This window comes from Octopus sinensis, linkage group LG16 (assembly GCF_006345805.1).
Source record: "Octopus sinensis linkage group LG16, ASM634580v1, whole genome shotgun sequence".
Classification (NCBI taxonomy): domain Eukaryota; kingdom Metazoa; phylum Mollusca; class Cephalopoda; order Octopoda; family Octopodidae; genus Octopus; species Octopus sinensis.
This window is the reverse complement of record NC_043012.1, coordinates 22,466,370-22,493,950: the sequence shown is the minus strand read 5'-3', so window position 1 is coordinate 22,493,950 and position 27,581 is coordinate 22,466,370. Positions and strand designations below refer to the sequence as shown.

At 35.0% G+C, this 27,581-nt stretch overlaps 1 protein-coding gene across 1 annotated transcript in view; it reads left to right on the top strand.

The window, feature by feature from the left end:
- Positions 1–27,581, top strand: part of LOC115220532 (tRNA (guanine-N(7)-)-methyltransferase non-catalytic subunit wdr4) — an 828,070-nt gene that overhangs the window by 718,392 nt on the left and 82,097 nt on the right. The gene's annotated exons all lie outside the window — the stretch shown is intronic.

The window sequence follows — 27,581 nt, the reverse complement described above, 5'->3', positions numbered from 1 at the left end:
CAATATGAAAGGATAATATTAAATAAGGATGATAACAAGATAAATACATACACTCAACAACAGACTTCTTCCATTTTCTGTCAGCCAAATCCACTCACAAGACTGGGGTTGTAGTAGAAGACACTTGCTCAAGGTGCCACTGTGTGGCATCTCGAGCAGGTGTCAAGTGCTTAATAATAATAATGATAAGAAATTTTGGAGCAAGGGGTGCCAGTCAATCAGATCGACTTCAGTATGCAACTGGTACTTAATTTATTGACCCCGCAAGGATGAAAAGCACAGTTGACCTCAATGAAATTTGAACTCAGAATGTAAAGACAGACGAAATACTGCTAAAAATTTTGCCTGGCATGCTTACATTCCTGCCAGCTTGCCACCTTAATAATAATAATAGGATTAATAATAATAATAATAATAATAATAATAATAACAATAATAATAATAGGCGCAGGAGTGGCTGTGTGGTAAGTAGCTTGCTAACCAACCACATGGTTCCAGGTTCAGTCCAACTGCGTGGCATCTTGGGCAAGTGTCTTCTGCTATAGCCCCGGGGCGACCAATGCCTTGTGAGTGGATTTGGTAGACGGAAACTGAAAGAAGCCTGTCGTATATATGTATATATATATAAGTGTGTGTGTATATGTTTGTGTGACTGTGTTTGTCCCCCTAGCATTGCTTGACAACCGATGCTGGTGTGTTTACGTCCCCGTCACCTAGCGGTTCGGCAAAAGAGACCGATAGAATAAGTACTGGGCTTACAAAGAATAAGTCCTGGGGTCGATTTGCTCAACTAAAGGTGGTGCTCCAGCATGGCCGCAGTCAAATGACTGAAACAAGTAAAAGAGTAAAGAGAGAGTAATAGTATGTGTGCATGTGTTAGTGAAAGCCAATGCTTGGCATATGAAAAAAGAGTTACTGTACACTAACCTATTCAGACTGATTTTAACCATTATACTCTCTAACCTTATACTCGCTAACCATCTTCAGGTGACTTTTGTATTCAACTTGTAATTTCTTACTTCTATCCATGAATTTAAATTGTTCTCATTCCACAGTCCATAAATGTGATATTCTTGTATTAGACTTCTTCCTACTTCTGGTGATGTCACTACCTAATTTCACTTGTACCAGAATATATTTATACATTGTCGGTGGCACGTAAAAAGCACCATCTGAATCGTGGCCGAAGCCAGTGCCGCCTCGACTGGCTTCCGTGCAGGTTGCACGTAAAATGCACCAATCCGACCGTGGCCGATGCCAGCCTCGCCTGGCTCCAGTGCAGGTGGCACGTAAAAAGCACCCACTACACTCACGGAGCGGTTGGCGTTAGGAAGGGCATCCAGCTGTAGAAACATTGCCAGATAAGACCGGAGCCTGGTGCAGCCTTCTGGCTTCCCAGATCCCTGGTCGAACCGTCCAACCCATGCTAGCATGGAGAACAGAGGTTAAATGATGATGATGATGATGATGATGATGATGATTGACTTCCTTGGAACTGAACTCATGGCCACCAGCTCAACTACTACACTGAATGTGTAACACTTAATCAATGTTTATATTCATAAACCTTAGTGTCCTTCAGCTTAAGGATTTTCTAAGGCAAAGTTGACTTTCGCAGGATTTTGGGTATTTGGTCTTCTGCTAATGACTCCACTTACACCATGAATCAGGCAAATACTTCTTTCTCTAAATATATATGGGAGGTTAAGAAATGAAAATCTGGATTTCTGGATGCCGTTCCTAACAACCAACCATTTTTACAGAGCAAAAGGCACACAGCACACTCTGTAAAGTGGATGCATTTGGAACAGAATCCAGCTGCAGAAACAGATGCCAAAGCAGACAATAGAAGTCTGGTGCAGCTCTTTGACTGGCCAACTGCTGCCAAACTGTCCAACTCATACCAGCATGAAAAACAGATGTTACATAACGACAATGATGATGATGATGATGCAACAGGATGCAGTGTGACTGGAGGGAAACTTGGCTACTATTTCTTGCAAGGCAAGCAACCACCTTAAGGTTACTCCTCAGAATTTAATCAACCATCATTGTACCTTGCTCCTAAGAACCTTATCGTAAATCACAATTCAGACAGAACTTATTAAGTCTACTAACGAAAATAATAAAACAGCAATTGATATTCTAATATAATAATACTACTCAATGAAATAACAATTAATTGTTATTATGAGTTATTATTCATTAAACAAAGCAACACATTAATATTTCATTAATAACTGAATACAACATTGGAGTATTAAAACATTTTATGACAATAATATAGTAACTCTGATGATCAAATGATTACTAAGTATTATCCCAATATTCTGTTGATGAATAAGTACTGCTGCACTACGAATGATATAATTGAAAGATATATGAATCATATGTCAGGTGTGTGTGTGTGTGTTTATACATACATACATACATATATATATATATTATATATATAAATGTATACATCTATATATACATATAAATACATTTACCTGAGAACACATTCTTTGTGGAAAATAGCGACTTTGACGTCTATATCTAGCATGTTGACCGTCCACTTTTAGTGGTCAGTCCTTTAAACTTTGTATATATACATATATATATATATAAATGTACACATCTATATATACATATATATATATATATCTATATATATATATATATACACACACACACACATACATATATATATACACACATTCACATATGTGTATATATATATATATATAAATGTATACACACATACACAGACACGCACATATATATATATATTTGCAGTAATCTCTCGCCATATTGTGGTTCACCTGTCACGGTTTAACCTATCACTGTTTATTAAAGTTTACATCAATTTCTCTGTGGTGCTGTTTTGCATTTATAATAAAATAAATATATAGAAATTATAAAAATAATAAAAAAAAATATACAGGTGCAGGAGTGGCTGTGTGGTAAGTAGCTTGCTTACCAACCACATGGTTCCGGGTTCAGTCCCACTGCGTGGCACCTTGGGCAAGTGTCTTCTATTATAGCCTCGGGCCGACCAAAGCCTTTTGAGTGAATTTGGTAGATGAAAACTGAAAGAAGCCCGTCGTATATATGTATATATATATATATATATATATATGCGTGTGTGTGTTTGTGTGTCTGTGTTTGTACCCTAGCATTGCTTGACAACCGATGCTGGTGTGTTTATGTCCCCGTTACCTAGCGGTTCGGCAAAAGAGACCGATAGAATAAGTACTGGGCTTACAAAAGAATAAGTCCCGGGGTCGAGTTGCTCAATTAAAGGCGGTGCTCCAGCATGGCCGCAGTCAAATGACTGAAACAAGTAAAAGAGTAAAAGAGTACAGTACTGTTTCTACTTCGCAGGGGGGGGGGGGTTGGAACGAACGTAACGCCCGCGATAGTCAGAGGATTACTGTATATATAAAGAGATACCTTCATGGCTGTGTGGTTAAGAAGTTTGCTTCTCAGCCACATGGTTTCAGGTTCATTCCCATTGTGTAGCACATTGGTTAAGTGCCTTTTACTATATATAGTCTTAGGCCTACAAAAGTCTTGTAGATGAATTTGGTTGATGGGAACTGAAAGAAGCCTGATGTATCTGTGTAAATATATGTGTGTGTGTGTGCCTCTGTATGTGTATATGTGTATATGGGAATGTGTGCTTGTTTCTCCTCATCTTGACATCACATGATGGTTGTAAACGAGAGTCACTGTCATACAAGCAGTTTCAGTCATTTTCAGTCTTCTACAAGAAATATGTCTGATCATTGGGAAATATTTGGCTTGCCTGGAAACAGATGAGTGTTAGCAACAAGAAGGGCATTTGGCTGTAGAAAATCTGTTTCATCATTTTCTGTTTGATCTATACTAGCATAAAATATTGAACATTAAAACGATGATGATAATGATGATGATTCCGTTTCAATGGTCATCATTTTTTTTCTTTGCTTTCAACATTTAATGTCCATGTTCTGTGCCAATGGATTGTAATAGAAATTATTATCGCAGTTAAAAAAAAATTGAAATTTTGTGATTATTGTAATCTTTTTGCAAGATCTAATTTTGACGAAAAAATTACAGTAACTACTGCAATCCAACATTTCACTTCTTTCTTTAGTCACAAATTTATTGTTATTCCGGTAATTACTAAATATAGACACAGGCATGGCTGCGTGGTAAACAAGCTCTCTTTGTAACAATGTGAATTTGAGTTTAATCCCACAGCATTGCACCTTGGACAAGTGTCTTCCACTATAGCCCCAGGGCAACCAATGCCTTAGGAGTGAATTTGGTAGATTGAAACTGTATGGAAGCCTAGTGCGTGTGTGGGTGTTTATCACACATCCCCAAACTGGTTGACAACTGGTGTTGGCTTGTTTATGTCCCTATAATCTGCAAAAGGATTTGATAGAATATGTACCACACTTTTGAAAATCCCTTAAGTACTGGGGCTGATTTGTTTGACTATGATGCTTTTAGGTCACACCCCAGCAAGGTTGCAGTCCAATGACTGAAACAGGTTAAATATAAAAATTGTTAAAGCAACAAAACATTGTATAAATGTAACAATGGTTTCTGATCTTGACACAAAGCCAGGAATGTTGAAGGGGCAATTTGGTCAAGATCCTACATTGCCATTCAGTACCAGGCTTATTCTTTACTTTATGAACCTTGGAAAGATGAAAGGTGAAGTTGACTTCAACGGGATAATGCTTTAAAAGCAATCATACTAAGTGCAGTAATAAAACACCCTTAATCAAACCAATTCCAGCAACATACTGGGTGGGGTCCAGCTCAAGTGACCTTATTACAGACATTTGCCTACCACCTGCACAAGACATCAATATCTGTCTATCTAAGGGTCAACCAATTCTAGATCCAAGTGGAAGGAGTCCGGGAAAGAAGAATACAAGACGGGGAAAGACAAGGTAAAGATGTGTTGGCAGTTGGTCTCAGGATGCTGAACCTGGTAAGGGATATGACAAGGGACCACAACAAGGGGTAACACTGCCAGGGAAAAAAAACTTGTTCAATCCACCATCCTAGCATGAGAAATTAGAAAGATGATGACAACAACAATGACAATAATGATAATGGCCATGAGTGATGACAAGTCAATGACTGTAGAATATGACAGCAACTGCATCCAATAAGATGGCAACAATAAATCTTATAATAAATATATGTATACCAGTTATTGCGGCAGCTATAACTGATAATGATGGTTATAAATATGAAAGAACGTTGCATCATCTCTCTCTATTTCACTACCATCCTCTTTCTTTCTCTCTTTCTGTCTGTCCTAATCTCTCCCCTCCCCCCTCCCTCTCTCTCTCTCTATCTCTCTCTCTCTCTCTCTCTCTCTCTTACTATCTTTCTCTACTGTTGATGTGTGCAAGTTGGCATCTGTCATCATAAATAACGAAGAGACAGTTGTAAATAATTAAATCAGTTTGTTACGCATGGCTGGTTAATGGATGGTTCTAATGAATTATAGTAAAGATCATTTGTCAGAGCTGCTGCTGCTGCTGCTATTGTGTTGCTTCTCTTGTTGCTGCTGCTGTTGCTGTTGTTATGTGCATGTGGCAATGTTAGTGGATGGTAACGGTATGGTATGGGTCTTCTAATTCACTCACTGCTGCCATGTGATCTGTGACTGTATATAGACTATAGAGTTGAAGCAGCATTTCTCTTAGGTTTAGTTTTACATTATGTTGCACAGCATGCTGTATGTATATATATATATATATATATATATATATATTAATAAATAAAATAAAAACATATGCATATATATAAACATATATGTACGTACCTACCTCTACATGTACATATACACACATATATGAGTACAGGACACCAAAAAGACGTTGAACACAATGAGAAACGAAAACATAGACACAAACCAAAGGAACTGGACAAATTTTTTAAAACAACATAAAAATAGAGTACAGGACAATTAACACAAATATATGAATTGGCACTCCGTCGGTTATGACGACGAGGGTCCCAGCTGATTAGATCTACAGAACAGCTTACTCATGAAATAAATGTACATGTGGTTGAGCATTCCACAGACACGTGTACCCTTAATGTAGTTCCCAGGGAGATTCAGCATGACACAGAGTGTGACAAGGCTGACTCTTTGAAATACACGTACAACTCATTTTTGCCAGCTGAGTAAACTGAAGCAATGTGAAATAAAGTGTCTTGCTCAAGGACACAACACGTCACCAGGAATTGAACTCGTGACCTTATGATCATGAACAGAATATCCCAACTAATAAGCCACACACCCACACACATATATATGCATATATATATAGATAGACAGACAGACAGACAGACAGAGATAAATATAGGTAGTGTAAAATTCAACTGTCCTGTTGAAGCCTATTTGCTTATCCCTGTATTACAATCTAGTATGAAGCTTGTATTTGTAATAGTTATTGTATTGATGTAGGGTACATAAATGTATTATTTGATTGTTTGCCTGAAGAATCTCTTATAGGAAATTTCTTATACGTTTACCCAATGTGTAAAGCCCTGTAATTCCTAGTACCAAATGAAACATGTAATGGTGAATAAATAATTTTTGCATGTGGTGAATTGTAGTGAAAAATAGAAAAAGAAGGAAAATGCACAGAAATTTTATGCTGGACACACACACACACACACATATATACAAGTTGTGTAAAGGATACTGTAAATACAATACAAAGATGAGGTACAAGATAAACAGAAAAGAGACAAAGTTGGATCTTGGCCGAAACTTGGGAAATGATTAAAAAGAGAAAGACATGTCCGTAATCTTTTATGTATTCACCCATCTTTTGAAAGATACAAAAGACATGGAGTAAAAAGACGGGCAAGAAATACTGGAATTGAAATACAGGAATATATATCAATTCATACTAGGAAGTATATCACATATCTACAAGTATATATATATATATATATATATATATATATATATATATTATATGTGTGTATATGTGTGTATATATATATGTATATATATATGTATATATATATATATATATATATATATATATATATATATATATATATGTATATATATATGTATATATAGATATATGTTATATATGTATATATATAATATATATTATATATATATATATATATATAATAATGTATATATATATTTATGTAGACAAATTTGTTTTCTAAAGCTAGCATCTCTAGCCCTGGCCTTTTGACTACACATGTGTGTATGTGTGTATAGCTAGATAGATAGGTAGATAGACAAACATATAGACACTGTATTTTGTAGCCTACAAGTCAATATGGTATATATATTGTAAACATGTGTAAATATTCAAACATTGTCACCATCTTTCCAAATCCGGCAGTATTTTACATGGAACTTTTGGTCCTCCAAAGGCATCTTGGGGAATAAGTTGACCTATCATATTTGGCTGTAAATTTTGCTGTGAAAAATTCAACTTGTTTGCTGGAAAATACAGTGTATGTATATGAATTGTACTTGTAATTTATATAAATGTACATAATAAGCTTATGTTTTATATATATATATATATATATATATATATCTACAGATGCACAACTTAGTGCTTATAGATAGTATAAATATACATGATGTCAAATAATTACACAGACTCTCATATATTTCTGCAAACTATACAGATTATCTGCCACAGTTCTATCTATAACCACTCTTACTCTATCATGTCTCTATGTACGTTTATATATATATATATATATATATATATATATATGTATATATGTTCATATATATCATTTAAATCCTAATGTTGATCCTACTCACTGCAATATATCTCTGCATATCAGAATTGCTCGCTTGGCATTTTTATGGCAAAGTTCCAGAGAAATTCAGTCTTTTTTCTACCGTGTTTGTCCATGCAAATTTAGGTTTGATGGTTTTGTTTTTTGTTTTTTGTTCTTTTCACTTTTTTCTTTCTATAACCAATACATTCTACTGAGTATATTTTGCTTGCATCTCCAGACAGTTTTGTTTCAATATATATATATATATATATATATATATATACATGAGTAAGCACATAAATGCAAAACAAGGTGGAAAAAATAGTACTCGAATACTAAAGGTAGAGTAATATGCTTTTTGTATAAAAGCTACAAAAACATCACAAAAACTGTTACTCAGAGTTTCACGTCCTTGCTCGTCAAACAGTTGTGATCAAGTCCATTGATCACAACTGTCTGTGATGTTTTTGCAGTTTTAATAAAAAAAGTATATATATATATACATATATACACACACACTCATACACACACACACATATATATATATACATACATCTATATAAATACATATATACATATATATATATATATATATAGAAAAATAAGCATTTTAAAACAGTTGTAATACTTACAACATTTAATAAAATGATGTAGTGCAAAACGATCGTACCATATTACCGAAGTTATTCTTGTTGCTTATTTTGATTTTAATCACCCCATGGATTTATATGGATAACACCATACAAAATTCTGGTGCATCTAACTTAAGTACCATATTCATTTGAATCTAAATTTTGCTGTACATATATATATATATATAGATACATACACATACACACACATGAACACACAACTATGTATGATAGACACTCCTGTCGAAGACAGCGTATGAGAATTTAGCTTTTGCCACAAGGCCTGCACAAATAAATATGTTTATCGTGATCAAATTTCGTGCCACACATTAGCCCAGTCCCCCCATCAAATCGATGCTGTCTGAACAAGTGTACATTGTGTATCATGCATCAGGTGTCGAAGTGATTGCAGAGCAATGCGAGATGAACTGTTTTGTTTAAGAACATAACACACAACACCACCCAGTCTAGGAATTGAAACCACAATCTCAGAACCATGACTGTAACAACCTAACCACTAAAAAACCTCTAAGGTGGTGCTCCAGCATGGCTGAAGTCAAATGACTGAACCAAGTAAAAGAATATATATATATATATATATATATAAAAATACTACATACATAGGTGTTGGAGACAATAACAGAATGTATTAGTATAACGCTTGGGAAGTGAAAAGTCTTTAACGTTCGAGCCTATGCTCTTCCCAGAAAGGAACACAGAAAGAAACAATGAGAGAAATAAAGAATGTGTAGTGGCTAGCTACTAACATTCTTTATTTTCTCTCCTTGTTTCTTTCTGTCTTCCTTTCTGTGGAAGAGCATAGGCTCGAAACGTTAAAGACTTTTTCACTTCACAAGCATTATACTAATACAAACATATATATATATATGTATAAATATGTATATATATATATATCATCATCATCATCATCATTTAACGTCTGTTTTCCATGCTAGCATGGGCTGGATGGTTCGACCGGGATCTGGTAAGCCATGGAGGCTGCACCAGGCTCTATTCTGATTTGGCAGTGTTTCTACAGCTGGATGCCCTTCCTAATGCCAACCACTCTGTGAGTGTAGTGGGTGTTTTTTTACGTGCCACCGGCACAGGGGCCAAATAAAGTTGGCAAACGGCCACAATCGGTTGGTGCTTTTATGCGTCACCGACACGGACGCCAGTCAGGTGGCGCTGGCATCTGCCATGTTCGGACGGTGCTTTTTACGTGTCACCGGTACAAGTGCCTTAACTACAATTTCCCTTTGAATTCTTATTATGTACCAATAGGTCTCCTCAAGAACAGCAGGTCACTCTCCGATCCAAGGTTAGCACAGCAGGCCGTCCGCAAGCCATGAACTCACTTCATTTGTCAGGTCTTCGAAGTCATAGCATATCTCCAGACATCTCGGTCTTTCGTCATAGTTTCTGTGAGACTCTATATACATATATATATACATATATATATATATAAAGATATATATATATACTATATATATATATATATATATATATATATACATACGCATATATGTATATGTGTATGTATATATATATACAATGCATGCACACACACACACCACAACACACACATATATATATATATATATATATACATATATATACTCACTCATACATGGGTACTACAGACTAAAAGGAGAGAACATCAGTCCAATGAAGCCGATTGTCCATAGACTAAGGTTAGGTTACATTAGGAATGGTAAATATCAATAATTACATTATGGAAGACAGAGGAATAAACAGAGTACGGTACTCTGTTTATCAAGCAGACAATCCAATATGACAGTGCCAAATACCTGTATACTGTAAATATAGGTTATAACACAGTAAATTCAACTCCATCCGAAGCACATGGCACTTTCAAATTGAGTCAGCTGCTCCAGATTTTGTCTGCTGCTTCCAAAATCCATTGTAAAGTGGTTTGTACTACTGAGGTATGAATGTATATATAGAATTATATATATATGTCTATGTATATATATATATACACAAACATATACATAATATATATATATATATACACATGTATACACACACACACGCATTTTTTATTCTTTTATTCTTTTACTTGTTTCAGTCATTTGACTGTGGCCATGCTGGAGCACTGCTTTTAGTCGAATAAATTGACCCCAGGACTTATTCTTTGTAAGCCTAGTACTTATTCAATTGGTCCTTTTGCCGAACTGTTAAGTTACATGGACATAATCACACCAACATCGGTTGTCAAGCAACGGTGGGGGGGGGGGAACAAACACAGACACAAAAATACATGCATATATATATATATATATATATATATATATTATATTATAATGGGCTTCTTTCAGTTTCCATTTACCAAGTCCACTCACAAAGCTTGGTCAGCCCTGAGGCTATAGTAGAAGACCTTGCCCAAGGGGCCCAGCAGTGACACTGAACCTGGAACCATCTGGTTAGGAAGCAAGCCTCTTAAGCTTCTTACCACACCAGCCCTCTGCTTTATTATATATATATATATATATATATATATTATATATATATTTATATATATAATATATCTTTTAATTCCCTCTATCAAATCCATCACCAGATTTTGGCTAGACCAGGACTCTAGTGAATGATGCTTGCCTAAGGCATCACACAGCAAGATCAAGTCTAGGATCAAGTCTAGGATCAAGTCTAGGATTATGAAGAAATCTTCTTAACCACCTAACCATAGTAAATGTGTGTGTGTGTGTGTGTGTGTGTGCATGTGTTAGGTGCCATGTTTGAATAGCTGAGAAGTTTACTTTGCATCCATGGGGTCCTAGGTTAGATGTCCATTTGTGGTTCTTTAGGTAAATGTAATTTTCTTTAGCCTCATGTCTAAATTGGGTAGATTAAAACTGTACCGAATCCCGTTGGGTGAATCTCACCTGTAATTTGAAAGTTATGGCCCCATTACACACACACACACAATGTTTCATTGATTGTGCCAGAGAATAATGCTAAACATACACTATTCTCTGGAATACTCAGCCACTTACAGGTTCATTCAGGAGTAGGTAATTCTGGTGATTGAACACCTGAATCATCATTGTGAAATGACCAATGTCCAACACCATGTATAAATGTGTATGTGAGTGCATCTATATATATATATTTATCTATCTATCTATATATATTTATATATTATACACACACACACACACATATATATATACACACACACACACACACACATATATATATATATATATATATATATTGAGGCTATTTGCCAACATAATGTGGCAGTCCTGAAAGAGATGTTTGTTTCCTGGGGTTAAACAACAGTAACAATTGTCCTATCCAGGACAGCCACATTATGTTGGCAAATAGTCTTTACTTTAAAGAACTGTTACTAAATATTTCTCTTTGAGAGATTTAGAAATAATGATATTTCTATTTTATATATATAGAGCTTTATGTTATTGTGTCTTAAATATATATATATATATACATATATATATGTTATATTATGTCTGTGTGTGTGTGTGTTTTAAGATTTCACTTAGGCACAATACTAACAACCTGGTGTTAGAACTCAGTATGTATATACTGCTTCAGAACGGATTGTGAGTCCAGAGTGTAATAGGAAATTGAATAATTGACAAGGAAGCGTATGTATGTATTTTTGTTTATGTGTGTGTGTGTGTGTGTAAATGTGCATTTAGATAGATTGATAAATAGATATACGTGTGTATGTCTACATGTATGTATAAATAAATAGCTACATACAAGCAAGTACATACACACTTATATCTGTCTATCTATGAAATGTGAGTGAGAGAGAGAGAGAGAGAGAGATGGATAGACAGGAGGGGAAGACAGAACAGATTATATGCCAGTTCCATTAAACCCTTTTGTTGACAACCTGACCAACACCACATTTGGATTTTCCATAAAATCTTCCTATTTTAAAGTGAGCCCAAACTAAATCATTCCATCAAATTTCCATGTGAATTAATGTTACAAACACCATCAGCTTAATAATGAGAAAACTATTTCACAAAGTTTTCATTATTTTCTGAATTAATTGAAACAAAAATCACTATTATTTCATTAGAAATGTGGCAAAAAAAGGGGTCAACTTTATAACCAGTCTTATATAATATCACTCCATATATGGGCTCACTCATAGATGCACTCAAAACATATGAATATTTTGCACTCTGCAACAGGACCATTTTTAAGTTCACAGAATATGTAAGCTTAAACATGCATATATATATATATATACATGGTATATACATATCTGGCATATAATTATATGTTGTCTATGGTATATAACAGCTCACGTCTTTGCTTAAATTCTAATGATTAAATGTGTTTAAATACTAAATGCATGTATACATTTAAAAGTTGCATGTCTCAATTTAATATGTTGCATAATTTTTATAGCTGCACATTCTTTAAACGCTATTATGAGCGCAAAGTGTGAATTCATGTAAATTTGGATATTGAAAATACAGTCACACATTTACAAGCTCACCATTCATAACATATAGCATATATATATATGTATATGTGTATATATATATACACACACACACATGTACATGTGTGTGTGTGCATCTCAAAACATAAGACTGGGAAAATTTGGTATTATTTATTTCCCATTACATATGCAGATGTGCTTCATGAGGACACAGCTTGGATCATAACCTTATCTACATTCTATATATATATATATATATACAATATATGTATCTGAATGTGTATGTATATAATATCTATATATATATATATATATATATATATATATATATGTATACAAATATTGTATCTGAGATATATATATATATAATATATATTATGTATACAATATATGTATCTGAATGTATATATACATATATAATATGTTATAAATACATATATGTATCGAATGTATATATATACATATATTATGTATATATATATATAATATATATATATATACATATATATATAAACATATATACACACTATATATATATATAAATATAAACATTAGACACACTATATATATATATATATACACACTATATATATAAACATATATACACACTATATATATATATATATATATATATATAATATATATATACACACACTATAAATAAACATATATATACACACTATATATATATATACACTATATATAAACATATATACACACGCACACCCTATTTATATATTTATCTATTTGTGTGTGTGTATATATGTGTGTGGGCATAGTGTAATTGTTGAAGCAGTTATGTTAGTAGAAGCACTGAAGCAGTTTTATAGGCCAAGGGAAGTAAATCAGGCCCAGAACATGAATGTTGTGAAGCAATTAGCTTGAGGGTGTGAGAGAAGAGAGATTCCTGTAAGGGGGTGGAAGTACTATAACCAATTGGTGAGAAATTTTCTGAACGTAAAAGTATTGACCAGTATAAGAACTGGCAGGTCAATGCTCTGTGCTTTGTGGATTTTGTGGGGGAGAAATACTGGTGGTGGTGAGTGGAGGGAGGGTGGTTTCTTTTACTTTATAAAATATATATGTGCCTGTGTGTGTGTGTGTGTTGTGTGTGTGTGTGTGTAGATTTGCAGATGTAGGCACAATGTGTGAGGAAGAAGAAAAGTAAGAGAGAGAGAGATAGAAATGCATGAGAGTAGTTCTTAAGGGATTTCTATTTTTCTCTTTGTCACTCACTTTTCCAGTCTCTCTCCATCTATCTGTCTGTTTATTTGTCTGTCTGTATCTATCTATCTATCTATCTATCTATCTATCTATCTATCTATTTATCTATCTATCTATCTGTCTGTCTGTCTGTCTATCTATATCTCTATGTGTAATCTATCTATCTATCTTCTATCTATCTATCTATCTATCTATCTATCTATCTATCTGTCTGTCTGTCTGTCTGTCTATCTATCTGTCTATCTATCTATCTATCTATCTATCTATCTATCTATCTATCTATCCATATTTTTGACTCTCTGTCTGTCTATCTATCTATCTGTTTATCTATCTATCTATATATCTTTCTGTCTGTCTGTGCATATGTGTGTGTGTGTTATTTATACAGCTTATCTATATTCTAATTTTAATTACTGCGATTGTCTGTGTGTTTATATGTGATTGTCCTGATATACATGTGTCTGTGTGAGTATATGTAAATGTGTTTGTGCATACGTGTGTGTGTGTGTGTGTGCTATCTGTTGATATCCAAACAATAAAAATTCATCATCATCATCATCATCGTTTAACGTCCGTTTTCCGTGCTAGCACAGGTTATAAATCAACATATAAATATTTACAAAAAACAAAGTTCCCCCTTTTCACAAGACTGACATCATCATCATAAACCTTTAATGTCCATTCTCCATGCTGGCATGTGTTTGACAGTTTGATGGTTTGACAGAAACTGGCAAGGCTAGGGTTCACACAGGGTCCCATACTCTGTTTGGCATAATTTCCATAGCTGGATGCCCTTCCTAATGCCAACCACTTTACAGAGTGTACAGGGTGCTTTATACATGGTACTATCACCTGTGTTTTTTTCTCGACACTTTGGTTTTAGGCTATCAATTCTGCTGTGATGGGTGGGTCTTCTTGAGTACACCAATGTGCCACATATCTTGGGCCTATGTCATTTCTTTCATGAAGCTAAAAAAAAAACATACAGTAAACACAACTACACATACTCATTAACATTCATTATTTTGTTTGTTTTTTTTAATTAATTAACTTAAAGAATGGGTCAATTATTATGAGACCTAACTTTCTTAACTCTTATTCTGTATTCTTCTGCTGTCCACTAGTTCTCTTTTTGATTTGCCTACCCCAATATATGATAAGAAAAAATGTAGTTTTGTGCACCAGTTGTCTCTAATCTTTTTTTGCACCTTGGGCTCCTTTCGTTCAAGACAGTTTTCCCATCAACCAAGGGATCATGTGCATAGCAAAACACAACAAAGCACATGATTTATAATTTAATTATTTATCAATTATGATTTTTGTGTGAGTATATATATATATATATATATATATATATATATATATATATATATATATATACACACACATACATATATAATATATATATAGGCCGAAGCCAGTGCCGCCTCGACTGGCTTCCGTGCAGGTGGCACGTAAAATGCACCAATCCGACCGTGGCCGATGCCAGCCTCACCTGGCACCAGTGCAGGTGGCACGTAAAAAGCACCCACTACACTCACGGAGTGGTTGGCGTTAGGAAGGGCATCCAGCTGTAGAAACACTGCCAGATCTGACTGGCCTGGTGCAGCCTTCGAGCTTGCCAGACCCCAGTTGAACCGTCCAACCCATGCTAGCATGGAAAGCGGACGTTAAACGATGATGATGATGATGATGATGATGATTATATATATGTATGTATATATATATATATATTATATATATATATATGTGTGTATATGTATATATATATATATGTATATGTATAATATATATATATATGTATATATATATATATGTATATGTATATGTATATATATATATAATATATATATATATATATATATATACTATATATATGTGTGTGTATATATATATATATATATATATAATATATATATTTATACATATTAAATATATAGATATACTTGCCATGATTGATCGCTTGCCACTAAACCTTTGTTCTGTGTTCTTTTCTGTTGAAGAGCGTAGACTTGAAATGTAAAACACTTTCTGACTTCCTGAGCATGTGTGTAAAGACGGGTGTGCAAACAGCAAACAGATGTATTAGTTTAATATATCTGTTTGTTGTTTACACACCGTATTCGTCATCTTTTGTTTTGTTTTGTTTTTTTGTAAATTCCAACAATATATATATATATATAAATATATCAAGATTAATCAGCTGAAATTGCGAGGATGATCCGCTTCTTGACTGAAGATTGAATGACCCGTCCGTGTTTTTTGTATCATCTTCTGAATGTTTTGCGTTCTTGTCCCATTTTGTATTTATATATATATATATATATATATATCCATCTAAGAATCCATAAGTGAGAAAAAAATTTGCATTCATGTATTTGGGAATAGAGTGGGTGTATTAATCAGAATCATATTATAGATCCATTTCAACTGATCTTACCAATTGGTGTTACTGACTGGTAAACAAAACCAATGGGTAGGATCAGCTGAAATGGGTCTATAATCCTGTATGTTTTCATTTATATATCCACCATATTGACAAATATATGAGTGCATATTTTTTCTGACTTGCATTCATTCCTAACTCCAACCACGTAACAGCATGCCTTGGTTGCTTTTTGCTTTTTCCATGGCACCAGCACTGAGATGCCCTTCATGTTAGTAGGGTAGAGAGAGATGTGCCATTATCCTCTTTTCTCATCTCTTAGTATAATGGCACTTCCCACTCTGCTGTAATTGCCCACTCAATCAAAGAAAATCATTGGCGCTTTAAAGGGATACCAGCTCATGCTGTAAAGTAGTTGGCATTAGGAAGGGCATCCAGCTGTTGGAGGAGCCATGCCAAAGCAGACATGGGACATGGATCCAGTCAAAATGTCCAACATATGCCAATAGGGAACATGGATGTTAAAGGATGATGATGATGAGTGTGTGTTTATTCTTTCCTACTCTGAGCACAAGGCCCGAAATTTTGGGGGAGGGGACCAGTTGATTAGATCAACCCCAGTATACAACTGGTCCTTAATCTATAAACCCCAAAAGGATGAAAGGCAAAGTCGACCTCAGTGGAATTTACATTCAGAACATAAAGACAGATGAAATACTGCTAAGCATTTTGTCTGGTGTGCTAATGTTCCTTCCAGTTCACCAATTTGAGTAAAGAAATAATAATAAAGAAATGAGTACATTCCATGCTTACTCAAAAATGGGAGTAAAAACACTTGGAGAAGAATTACAGTGCAAGTACTCTCAGAATGAAACTGTCTTGTGCAACCCAAAGAAACCTAGACTGACCTGCCTAAACAGAGGCTTGGAGGAGAAGCATATATGTGTGTGTATATACAAATGTATGGATGTATACAGGAGTGGCTTTGTGGTAAGTAGCTTGCTAACCAACCACATGGTTCCGGGTTCAGTCCCACTGCGTGGCACCTTGGGCAAGTGTCTTCTACTATAGCCTCGGGCCGACCAAAGCCTTGGGAGTGGATTTGGTAGACAGAAACTGAAAGAAGCCCGTCGTATATATGTATATATATATATATGCGTGTGTGTGTTTTTGTGTCTGTGTTTGTCCCCTAGCATTGCTTGACAACCGATGCTGGTGTGTTTATGTCCCCGTTACTTAGTGGTTCGGCAAAAGAGACCGATAGAATAAGTACTGGGCTTACAAAAAGAATAAGTCCCGGGATCGAATTGCTCGATTAAAGGCGGTGCTCCGGCATGGCCGCAGTCAAATGACTGAAACAAGTAAAAGAGTAAAGAGTGTGTATTAATGTACACATGTGTGATTTATTGTGTTTGTATATGTATATCTATCTATACAGACACACACATGCATGCACACGTATTTATGTGTATGTGTGTGTGTGTGTGTCTTTTACACTTTTACTGGTTCCAACCAGAATGCTACCGATGTAAACTTTCTCCTTCTCTTGGTCAGGGGCAACAAACAACAAAAGCTTTGCACAGAACCAAAATCAGATTCATTTGTTCATCGTGCTTTCTGCAAAACATCCTGCAGTCATTTCCATGTTGTTACCATCTTTATTAATACGCGCATGAAACCAGGTGTCACCATTAATTATAATTCCCAGAACTTACACACAGTTTGATGCTTAGGCTTACAATCATTCCTGGCATTATGTTATGTATACGGCTTATGTGATGGGTTGCAGATCTAATGGCAGAATAGGCTTACTTGAAACTTTCCAGCAGCAAATTTGATCTTGCCATTTTGGTAGTAATATATGAATATATATGTCTGTGTGTACATCTATATGTTTATATACATATATGCATTCATCTCTCTCTCTCTCTATATATATATATATATGATTGTGTGTGTGTGTATGTATATATATCTACATATATCTTCATATATATATCTACATATATATATATGTGTGTGTTTGTGTGTCTGTGTGTGTCTGTATGTATGCATGTCTACGTGTGTGTTCATACACATACAAACACACACACATAAATATATGTATGTATATGCGTAAATGTATATGATGTGTACTTATTGGTGTATGTTTTGCTAAACGTTATAAGCGGTGAGCTGGCAGAATCGTTAGCACGCCGGGCGAAATGCGTAGCCGTATTTCATCTGCTGTTACGTTCTGAGTTCAAATTCCGCCAAGGTTGACTTTGCCTTTCATCCTTTCGGGGTCGATAAATTAAGTACCAGTTACGCACTGGGGTCGATAATCGACTTAATCTGTTTGCCTGTCCTTGTTTGTACTCTCTATGTTTAGCCCCTTATGGGTAATAAAGAAACAGTTATAAGTATTTTCCATAGGCACTAGACTTCAGGAGAGCTTTAAAAAATTGTTAAGATCATACAAAACATTTTCACTGTTAAAAGCTTATACAATCCATTTTTAGAGTAAAATCTATAAATTATTTAGGTGCCTACCAGACAACACAGTCACATGGTCCTGGGTTCAGTCACACCTTAGGGAAGTATCTTTCACTATAACCCCAGACCGACTAAAGTCCTGTGAATGGATATGGTAGATGGAAACTGAAAAATGTTCATTGTATCATCATCATCATCATCATCGTTTAACATCTGTTTTCCATGCTGGCGTGGGTTGGACGGTTTGACTGAGGACTGGCGAGCCAGATGGCTGCAACAGGCTCCAGTCTGATCTGGCTGAGTTTCTTCAGCTGGATGCTCTTCCTAATGCCAACCACTCCGAGAGTGTAGTGGGTGCTTTTATGTGCCACCAGCACAAGGGCCAGTCAGGCAGTACTGGCAACAGCCTCACTCAAATGGTGACTTTTACATGCCATCTGCACAGGAGCCAGTCCAGCGGAACTGGCTCAAATGGTGTTTTTTATGTGCTACCTGCACAAGAGCCAGTCCAGGTATATATTTATGTCATTATGGCTTTATGTTTATGTCTGGCAGCCAGTGGCAGCAAAGAAGAAACAGATACAATTAGTACCATACTTTAAAACATAAGTCCTGGGGTCAGTTTGTTCCACTAAATTCCTCAAAGCACAGCTAAAGCATGGTTGCAGTCCAATGACTGAAGCAAGTAAAAGTTAAAAGTGATAAATTTTCATTAATTCTAAAAGTTCATTAATAAGAGCCTCTTCCTCTGCTCACTTCTTTGTTTTTGTACTTACTCCTGGGCAGATGAAAAGATTACATTTTGTCATGTGATTGAATGCAAATATCATGTGTTCTGTGAATGGTACTAAACAGTTGTATGTGTGATGGTTTGCGTAACATTTTTGGAGCACCAATCAAATGTTGATGTACTGTTCACTATCATACTTCGATGTGCTTCTCAATATTTTTGCTTATATATTGTCATGCTACTTTCTTATTTCAGTAGTTTGAACAATCAGAAATATAAAACATACAGCTTCAGCTTCTAATAAAATATATACACCACGTTTTATATATTTTCCTTACTTTAGGAAATTTTCCACAACCCAAACATGACTTAAGTGTGCATCAATCTACATAACAGTCTATCTTTTTATCTATCTATATGTTTGTCTCTCTATTTCTCTCTTTCTTTTCTTCTCTGTCTCTGTCTCTCTCTCTCTCTCTCTCTCTCTCTGCATATTTATAAATATATATAATGCATAAATAGTGTGTGTGTGCAAATATATATATTTTATATATATATATATATATATATATAGAAATTCGGGGTGAGTACTTGATAATTATAAGCACCTGTGTATACCGTTTGGTGGTGTAGGTGGTGGAGTAAATTGATCAAAATAAAATAAATACATGATGCGAAGGATTCAGCGGTACATATGTTTCGGGCCTTTATTAGACAGATTTATAACAATGCATAATGTATGTCTGTGGCCTTCTTCAGCCGCACACAACAGCTTCCACAAGGACATGTGTTACATATATATATATATATATATATATATATATATAGCTTCTACAGATTTGTGTACACATGAACACACACACATATATATATTGTATTTATAGACATATATTTATATGTGTGTAGATGTTAACATGTGTATGTATGTGTGTGTGTATATATATATATATATATGCATACATATATGTACATGTATATTCATACACACACACTCACATCACCATAAATGCCTTTAATAAATGTATATATTAGAATTTTGTTAAATTTGTGTTTCATATTAATTTTAATGACAGCATCGGTATAACAGTCTACCAAAAAAGTATATGAAACTTGTATAATATTTGGTCAGTGGCATATAAAATGTCTCTAGATATATATGCATTTCTGTGGAATATTTCAGATCAAAAATATGCCATCATTTTACTGTCAGTGTCGAGCATTTCTGCCAAATCTCTGTTTTTACTGAATTGCATTTCTAAACTCAACAAAATTTTTGGATGGCAAGGTAGAGGTGAGAACCAAAATTTAAGAATAGAATTTTCCGAGGAGACACTTGTCTTTCTCAGTATTAGCTTCGTACCTCATCCAGCAAATCCACTTACAAATGCTTTGTATGTTGAAAGTGTATCCTTAGCGTAGATGGAGAGAGACATTTAGCTACTCAAGAAGCTTTTTGTAATAGGCTAATGGCAGATGAGTTTAGTTTATCAACAGTGCAAGGGGTGAGTTGATATCATGAAGGCCAGTATGGACCTGCTATTTCAATATTTATTCACATTTATCTGTGTATGTATGTGTATATATATATATGTATATATATATATATAAATGAAGAAATACACATTAAGAACAGGACACCACCTACGAGTGAAGAATGCATAAACATACAACAAGAGATAAGTACAGGACAAAATGCCACAGGAAGTCTAACCCCTCGTCAGTTGTTGATTGTGATATTACTCCCTATTTTGTGCTTTTAACAACAAGACATATATACCCACATATATATATATATATATATATATATATACATATACATGTGTATGTATATGTATATATACAATATACATATATGTAAATACCTCCATACATATATATATATATGTGTGTGTGTGTACCTATATATATATATAATGGTCAACTTTACCCATCATCTCCCCTGAAATCAAGTACTGAGGTTGATGGTAGACATGGAAAATTGGTGGCCAAATTAGAAACCATTTTCAATATCAGAAAGAGACACATGGGATGGAAAGTCACTGAAGAGGTCACAAGTTGTGTGACGAAAGATTTCTGGACAATGGACATAAAATAAAAACAATAATAAACAAATGAAGAACAAATATATTAGTGCGTGTGGTTATTTGGTAAGAAAATAAAAATGACCATCCCGAAATATAACAATATTATCATTGTCATTGTCATTGCTATTATTATTATTGTTGTTGTTGTTGTCATCATCATCATCGTTTAACGTCCGTTCTCCATGCTAGCATGGGTTGGACGGTTCGACCGGGGATCTGGGAAGCCAGAAGGCTGCACCAGGCTCCGGTCTTATCTAGCAATGTTTCTACAGCTGGATGCCCTTCCTAACGCCAACCACTCCGTGAGTGTAGTGGGTGCTTTTTACGTGCCACCTGCACTGGTGCCAGGCGAGGCTGGCATCGGCCACGGTTGGATTGGTGCATTTTACGTGCCACCTGCACGGAAGCCAGTCAAGGCGGCACTGGCTTCGGCCATGATTCGGATGGTGCTTTTTACGTGCCATCGACACGGAAGCCAGTCGAAGCGGCGCTGGCATCGGCCATGATTTGGATAGTGCTTTTTACATATCTCCAGTCCATGGGTCCTGGCATCTGCTGGGTGCCAGTCATAGGATTGGTTCAATTTCGATTCCGATTTCGATTTCGCTTTCACTTGCCCCAACAGGTCTTCGCAAGCAAAGGGGGGTAGGCATAGGTGCCTGTCGTCGGATGAGGTTCGATATCGACTTCGCTTGCCTCAACAGGTCTTTGTGTGTCCAAGGGAGGAAAGGCATGCATAAGTGGGCTGGACACATTAAGGCAGTAAGAAGAATCATGTTGGAAAATTTTCTCTATGCCATTTCTTCCAGTTTTTTTACATTCTGATTTCAAATTCTGCCAGAGTTGACTTTGCCTTTCATCTTTTCAAATTAAATGCCATGAATTATCCCCCACCATACACAAATTTCAGGCTAAGTAGAAACGATTATCATTATCTTATTATTATTATTATTATGATTATTATTATTATTATTATTATTATTATTATTATTAAGATGGTCAGCTGGTGGAATTGTTAGCATGCCAGACAAAATGCTTTGTGGTATTTCATCCATTGTTACATTCTGAGTTCAAATTCTGCCTTTTGGGGTCGATAGAATAAGTACCAGTTAAATACTGGGGGTGGATGTACATAGCCTAGTGGTTAGAGCAGCGGACTCACAGTCGAGGGATTGTGGGTTCGAATCTCAGATTGAGCGATGTGTGTGTTTATGAGTGAAAAATCAAAGCTCCACATGGCTCCAGCAGAAGGTAATGGCAAACCTCTGCGGACTCTTTCACCACAACTTCCTCCGACTCTTTCCTCCTGTGACTAGCAGCTCACCTGTGACAGACCGGCGTCCTGTCCAGGTGGGGAACCTATACACCAATTAAACCAGAAAACCGGTCCTTATGAGCCAGGCATGGCTCAAGAAGGAACAAACAACAACAACACATACTGGGGTCGATGCAATTGCCTATACCCCTCCATACAAATTTCAGGCTTTGTACCTTTTCTACAAAGGATTATTATGATCGTTGTTCAAAAATGGTAGTACCAGCAGTAGAAGTTGTAGTAAGGTAGTTTTGTTCTTCCCGTCTACAGGATCTTAAGTCCTTCCATTTTCTTCTTCAACATTTTCTAATATCAGCAAGATTCTTAACATCTTGCTTTTCTTTCCTTTCATTAAATTTACATTTTTAACCTTTTTTTTTTTGTAAAATTACTTTTATATACTTTTGTATAAATTCTGTGCTTTTTTAAAATTTTTATCTAACTAAAATGTTTGTCTTTTTTCTTTTTTTATTTACCATTTTTGGCACCACTACTACTTAGCACTCAGTATTCTTGATAGAACAATTCCATTGTTTTTTAACAATGGTAAATGACAGATATTTTACCCTTCAGCACAAAAACATTCTGAACCTGAAAAGAAGACCAATCAGTGATGCAATATACAAAGGGAAACACACACACACACACACACACACACACACACACACATACACATGCACATGCTACTTTAAAGAAAGTAAAACAAATAAGAGAAAAGTTTAAAAAGCAAAGAAATATTGAGACAAACAAAAGGACAAGAAAAGGTGTAGAAATTATATATGTGGGTGTTTATGCTTGTGTGTATACAGATATGTATTATTTTATTTATTTATACATATATATATATATATATATATATATATATATATATATACACACATATATATGCATATATGTAAATCTATTATATATTTATAAATTATATATACATGTATTAGATATGTATATATATATATTATATATACTATACATATATGTATATCTTTCTATCTAACTATCTATCTATCTATATATATATATATATATATATATATATATATATGAATGGCTTATATATGTATATGTATACAATTATATATATATATCTATATATATACATACATACAAATAAATGTATGTATATATATATATATATATATATATATATATATATATATATATATGCATATATGTACACACGTGCACACACACACATATAATTGACAATACAATAATATATACATTAGCTGTTTGTCTTTCATGTTTTAGTCAAAACACTTGTGACAACTTTCTGCATATTTTTTGTTGTATACAATTTTATATAAACTTTTCCTTTCCTTTGCTGTATTTTTTTCCCCTTATACAATATACAGAATTAAAAGTTTCTAACTAACTTTATTCTGAAAGAGAAACATAGTTCAATTTCAGTCAGAAACTCAAGGTTTGTCTTTACTTTGTTTTAGGAACTTGTTTTTTTTTTTGTTTGTTGTTGTTGTTTCTCTTAAATCAGAGGTTATCATTACAACATGGTGTTAAGGCAGCGAGATGGTAGAATCACTGGCGTGCTGAGCAAAATGCTTCATGGCATTTTGTCCATCTTTTCATTCCAAGTTCAAATTCCATTGTAGTCACCTTTGCCTTTCATTCTTTCAGAGTGTACGAAATAAGTACCAGTTTCATACTGAGGTCGACTGATTTAGCCCCTTCCTCAAAACTGCTGACTTTGTGCCAAAATCTGAAATCATTATTAGAGCATGGAGTCAATTGGTGAGCTGGCAGAACCGTTAGCACGCTGGACGAAATGCTTAGTGGTATTTCACTCATCACTACGTCCTGAGTTCAAATTCCACCAAGGTCGACTTTGCCTTTCATCCTTTCTGGATTGATAAATTAGGTACCAGGGAAACACTGGAGTCAATGTAATCAACAATCCCCCTCCTCACAAAATCCAGGCCTTGTGCCTATAGTAAAAAGGGTTATTAGAGCATGGGATGTAAATACATTGTAGTATTTACTTGTAACCCATTTCCTGATTCTATAATATATATATTTGATTGATTGATTGATTGATTGATTGATAGAGAGAGAGTGATAGTTATAGGTACACATGTGTGACCTCATATGTGCAAAAGAGGGTGAAAAGATAGTTTCTTAAATACGAAACGAATAAAATAATATTTTCTTGAAGCAGAAAGACATTACAAACTGTTGCTCAGGATTTCATGCGACCAATCCTCAAACAGTGATGAGTTTTTAGAACAATACAATGTTGTAAATTTCCAAGGGTGGGAGAGCCAAGAGGGTGTTGATATCAACTAGCGATTATATCAGTATCTCAAATAATTAGAGAAGTCAAATTCACTTGCAAGTGACAGCAATGCAATGTGATATTACCGTATTTGATGGCATAAAAGATGCACTCCCCGACCCAAAAAAAGGTTCACAAAATCCACCCCAGGTCTTATATTTAAATTTGGGCCTCTGTTGCATGCTTGAACCCTTAAGCCTTCAGATTATTCTGTCAAATGTAATGTTTATTTATTCACATTGTTTTTTTTTTAATTAATCATGCATTAACTTGCACCTTTGAAATTTTGATGATATTATTGTTTATTTTTAGACTCTTATTGTTGGGTAGGTGTGAAAGGCCAGATCTGACCAGCTTGAGCATAAAACAGGGAGAATATTTTGACCAGATGTGGCTGATTTAATTGCTAAGTGGTTAATGCACTAAAAAAATATTCTCCTGAAATTGTGGGGTGCATCTAATACGCCCATACATCTTTTATGCCATCAAATATTGTAAAACTCCAACTGTTGACATTTCATTTATCATTTGGTGGAACTTATAATAATTAGAGCTAATTAACTCTTTTAATCAAGTTTTTCTGGATATTTGTTGAGAAGATTTTCTGTGAACTGCTTATATTTTACCATGCAAGAATTATTTTACAAAATCTTGTGAATTGAGCAAATTGTTGTCATATGAAGACCTGACTCTCATAACCCTTTTTTTACCATATTTCTGTTGAAATTCACTGCTAGAAACAGCCCACATCCTACACAAGACAATATCAACTCAAAAGCACAATCCACAAACACAAGAAATATTCTATATAATGAATATCCAATAAGATAAACCCCCACAACATGTACTCTACAGGTCAGATACCCATCAGAAGAACACAGCTCACATTACACACACAACACACACTATGCACACTAACACAACAAAAGACTCATGTCAAACCCCATAATAGATGCAATACAGTACTGAGAAGAGTCTGTACTCCCCCAACACCAACAAAAAGAACACACAATGCTGCACACACCTCAGTAGCATGGATGTGTAGCAGGTGATGCAGTGGAAATTTGTCTGAAACTTTCAGAAATTCAATAATAATAATAATAATAATAATGATAATAATCATCATCATCATCGTCTAACGTCCGCTTTCCATGCTAGCATGGGTTGGACGATTTTGACTGAGGGCTGGCGAACCAGATGGTTACACCAGGCTCCAATCTTGATTTGGCAGAGTTTCTACAGCTGGATGCCCTTCCTAACGCCAACCACTCTGAGAGTAGTGGGTGCTTTTTACGTAATAATAATAATAATATAATAATAATAATAATAATAATAATAAGTGGATGTTAGAGCCTTGCATGAAAAGAATACAAGCACCACCACAATAAAGTATGTATATCTTCATTGGCTCTTACGCCCTAAATACCAACATGAAGTAACAGAGAACTGGTATGAGCATGTACCGAGTAAAGTTATGCAGGAGGATGGTAAAGTAATGATACTCTGGGACTGTGATTTTCAGATGAATCGTGTAATTGAACACTGTCGGTTGGATATTGTCATTTTGAATATAAGAGACAAACACTGTCAGATCATTGATGTAGCTATACCAAATGACATGAATGTTGTGAGTAAAGAGGTTGAAAAAATCACCAAGTACTCCGAATTGAAAGTGGAAATGGCAAGACTGTATGGAATGTGAGAGGGTAATGTGAAAGTGATAGCAGTGGTGATTGGAGCATTGGGCTCAATCCCATTGAAACTTCAAAACTTCTTAAGGCAACTGGAAATTATATGCAAGATTGATGTCTTGCAAAAAGCAGCCTTATTGGGCACAGCACACATCTTATGGAAAGTATTATCTGTTTGAGGTCTTTGTTGTGACTTGACAGGTGACTAAAGACTCCGGTGCATTTTTACTTATGCTGTGTTACGAAGGAATAACTATAATAATATTGTGGGTGCCCTAAGTATGAAAAAAAGTATGTCAGAAACAAGATCCCAGAGGAACTGTGTCTCAGAGAAGCCTAAAAGATTGTGCTGACAAGTACTGCCCACATCCTTATAAAAACCCTATCAATTTAAATATATGTGTTGTTTTACATAAAGATACTTTGCTGTTGCCCCTGCTACTTCTTCCCCTCCTCAAGCTTTCAGTCATACTGTAACATCTCTTATCCATCACTCACCTTAGGATGCTGGGTGTGTCTCGGCCAGTGATT